The following is a 4,023-nucleotide window of genomic DNA, read 5'->3' on the forward strand; positions in this document are numbered from 1 at the left end:
AGATCCAACATGCATGCTGCAACTAAGAAGCTCACCTACCACAACTAAGAGTCCACAGGCTGCAACTAAACATCCCCCAACGAAGATCCCGTGTGCTGCAACTAAGACCTGGCACAGCCAAAATAAACAAACAAAAAAAACTATGTATATGTTCTACTTGTCACAGGTTGTGAAAAGCAATTCAATTTTCTCATATTCACAATGTACTAGAGACCAAAGGAGGAGATGTAGAAGCTGGAAAAAAGGTTATGTGATGTCCTCTCGTTCACATTAGCCCATTTCCTCCAGAGTCCTGTCTGTGGCTGTGCAGTATGCTCGAGTGGGGGCAATGGTCCAACACTGCCTCTGTTCTAGTTCCGAGGGAACAGAGGGGAAACTTACAAGGCAAATCTTGGCCCAGAGTGGCTGATAATAAGTAGCACTCCACCCCTGAGGCGACCCCATCAGAGAACAGCAGGCTCAAGTGAACCTAACGCACAAAGAATCCAAAAAGTGAAAGTGGTATTCCAACTGTCCACACCGCATAGCCTGTCACACTGAAGATGGCAAAACTCAAAAACATTGGGGGAGGACTGAACTTTCTCCTGGAAAAGAGGGAGTATCTGTTGCCTCCTTTGGTCCCACCATCTTTATCTTTGGCATGGGAGGCAACGGGTAGATCTTACCAGCCAGAAAGAGAACAAACAGGAAGATACAGAGGACCCTTTAGTGTGTAAAAGAGGCCCCTGCTATCAGTCAGAATCCTTAGAAGGAAAGGCAGCAAAATTGTAAAGATACTGTTACCAGCGGTGACAATGCCATTCACCAGTTCAAGGCGCTTCTTGAAATGGTGTCTCCAAATGACCCATGAAGGCTGGTAGGCAAAGGAGCTGCCACAGGCAAACATGATTCTCTAGGTAAGGTACAGAGGCTCCGTGGAGCTTACAAAAGAACGGGGCACGAATCCAACAGCACCCACCATGGCTGTTTTCTGACAACCAAACATGTCTGTGAAGACGCTAATGGGCAGCACAAGGGCATCATGCCCATGGAGAGAGAACTTACCCACGCTGTCTTGAGAACCATCTTGTCATACTCCTTGGACCCGAAGGTCTTCAGCATGGACGTGAAGAGCACCCCGCAGGCGTTCTGGACGCCGAGCCACCCTCAGGGGCCTCACGAGGCTCAGGGAACTGGGCGCCCAGCAGCCCGCCAGCTCTACCTCCATGTTCTCGGCCGCCGGCGCCTCGGGGCCCTCCGAGGGTCCAGGGCCGGGCAGCGGGGCCACCTCCGTGGGCGCGGGGGCCCTGCAGGCTGCGCCTCGCTTGTCCCCCGCGCGGTGGCGGGCCCCTCCTGGGAGGGCACCATGGCCGACGTGGCCTCCTTGCGCCGGCACCAGGGGAGTGGGCGGGGCCGAGGTCCTGGCGGGCTCAGGGAGGAGCTTCCGTGTTGGGCCGCTGAGCTAAAGAGGCCGTCATGAGGGCGGGGGAGCTCTCTGTGGGCAGGAGGCACTCCCTCCTGCTAGGACTCAGGCCGCCCAGTCCATAGCCCCAAACCAACTCTTTGTTTGTTTGTTTGTTTATTTATTTATTTATTTATTTATTTATTTTGCGGTACGCGGGCCTCTCACTGTTGTGGCCTCTCCCGTTGCGCAGGCTCAGCGGCCATGGCTCACGGGCCCAGCCGCTCCGTGGCATGTGGGATCTTCCTGGACCAGGGCACGAATCCGTGTCCCCTGCATCGACAGGCGGACTCTCAACCACTGCGCCACCAGGGAAGCCCCTGTTTTTTTATTTTTATTAATACCTTGCAAAATACCTAGACTAAATATATATAGCTACCTGTTATTTTAATCAAAGTAACTTTTAGTTTTATGAGTATTGTTTATATTTCAAATATTTGTTCAAGCCATTCAACTGTTGACTGAAAAAAATGTACAACTTGAGAGTTGAGAATTATGTTTTATTTGGCGAATTTTCTGAGGTCTTAAGCCCAGAAGACAGCCTCCCATAAAGCTCTGAGGGACAGCTCCATAAAGGTAAGAGAGGAGCCAGGTTATACAGGAGTTTTGCAACAAATGCCAGGTAATCAGAACATAAAAGATTACTGTTAATAAAAGAACACCAGGTGTCTCAAGTTTTTTAAGTTAGCTCTTGCTTTTCTAAGTATAGGAAGATGCAAGAGTCTGGGCTCACTGAAATCATTCCTTTGATGCACACCTTGGCTATCTAAGGCCAGGATCTAGTTCTTCTCCATCCTGAGACCCCTCAGGGCGCACCGTTGGGGGTGGCTGCAGTGGCTGAGGGCTTGTTGGATGGCAGCCCTTTTGTCTCCATCCTGAGCTCATTCCGGGCTCACCATCAGGGCCTGGTAGTGGCTGATGGCTGGATGGCCACAGCATCGTTTGTTTGCAGTTACAGTAGGCAACATTTTTCATCCACACAACAAATATTTCTTAAGTTGCTAAAAAAAAAAAAAAAAGGAGTATAAGATAAGGGACTTCCCTGGTGGTCCAGTAGTTAAGACTCTACGCTTCACTGCAGGGGGTGCAGTTTCACTCCCTGGTCGGGGAACTAGGATCCTGCATGCCACGTAGTGTGGCCAAAAAAAAAAAAAAATTGAAGTCCCTACTACCAGCCAGATAAATTTTGGGGCTCTAGGAAATAGATTACTAATAAAATAAAATAAAATAAAATATTTTTTGAGCTCACAGAAGTAGCCTCCACTCATCTTCAGCTGCCTAACCGAATCACCCCATGTGGATCCTTCTGAGAACAGCAGAATCAATCGTGAGTACCAGGAATGATTTAAAATTTTAACTCTCCTCCAAAATTGTTAGGCTACTTCCCTTGACTTTCTCTCTGTATAACAGCCGTTTTCCTCTCTGAAGGTAATGTAACATTCAAATGTGTTTCTCTTCCAAAAGCGTAGAAATAACTGAGTAAAGAAAAAATAATCCTAGCAGTACTTTTTGTTTTGCAGAACTTTTGTTTCTCTTCAGCTTTATGGCTTTCATTAATCTTCTTTGGCATAAAAAATAAAGGTAGATGTATTGCTTTAATGACTATGCATTTGCCTTAAAGAACAATACAAATGCCTGTATTTCAAGGCATTAAGCACATTAAAGTCAATACAAAGGGGAACTAGTTCATTAACTGTTTTAACCTAATAGTTAATGAACTAGTTCCCCTTTGTATTGATTTTAATGTGTTTAATGCCATGTTTATCACTGTATAGCTTTCAAACAAAAATACTGTAATGCATGCTGAAGGATCAAATAACTGACTTTACTTTCAGTATTTCCACTTTTCTAAATCATACAGAGAATAGCTGAACTGGACTTATACCTATTTTGGATTTCATTTACATTGGTGTATATAATAGTTCTAATTTCTGAACTTTGTACGCCAAATGACAGGTGATTGACACATACTATCTCATACTAGCACCTAACAGGGGTAAGAGCCCTGAAAAGCAGGTATTACCACTTACATTTTACACATTAGGAAACTGAAGCTTAGAGAAATTTAATAATTGGTCTTTTGTCACACAGGTGCTTAGTTATAGAGCCAAAATTTCACTCTTATGTGCCTTACTCCAAAGTATGTCTTTTTCACTACCCCATAGTGAAAGTGGGATCTCTTTTTTAAGACATGTAATTATTGTTTTAAATTATCTGATTTAGAATTCATACAATTCAAATCAGTTCAACAAATACTTTTTGAATGTGTGGTTCAATAGACATATGCTGCTCAGATAAACCCAAAGAGTCAGGCCTCAGGTAGCCTACAGATTAGCAATGAGGCTATGACAAGCATGAAACAGCTATAATTCAAAGTAGAATGTGCTAAGTTGATGCAGTATCATGATGATTAAAAGAGGAAAGTTCCCTTTGGTTGAGAGAACCAAGAGAAGTATCTTGGAGCAGAAAAGGTTTGAGATGGCTTGAAAATAGACAGCATAGGCAGAGAAGATAATGGGAATGATGAGTAAAGAAAATGGTGTGAATGAATGCATAAAGACAGGAAACTATGATGTATATTT

General features: G+C 44.6%; 1 pseudogene; it reads right to left on the reverse strand.

Annotated features, from left to right (window-relative positions):
* Positions 1-265: 265 nt before the first annotated feature.
* Positions 266-1,347, reverse strand: LOC101333351 (monocarboxylate transporter 10 pseudogene; annotated as a pseudogene).
* Between the last annotated feature and the right edge of the window lie 2,676 nt (positions 1,348-4,023).

The sequence above is a fragment of the Tursiops truncatus genome, chromosome 5, assembly GCF_011762595.2.
Source record: "Tursiops truncatus isolate mTurTru1 chromosome 5, mTurTru1.mat.Y, whole genome shotgun sequence".
Lineage (NCBI taxonomy): Eukaryota > Metazoa > Chordata > Mammalia > Artiodactyla > Delphinidae > Tursiops > Tursiops truncatus.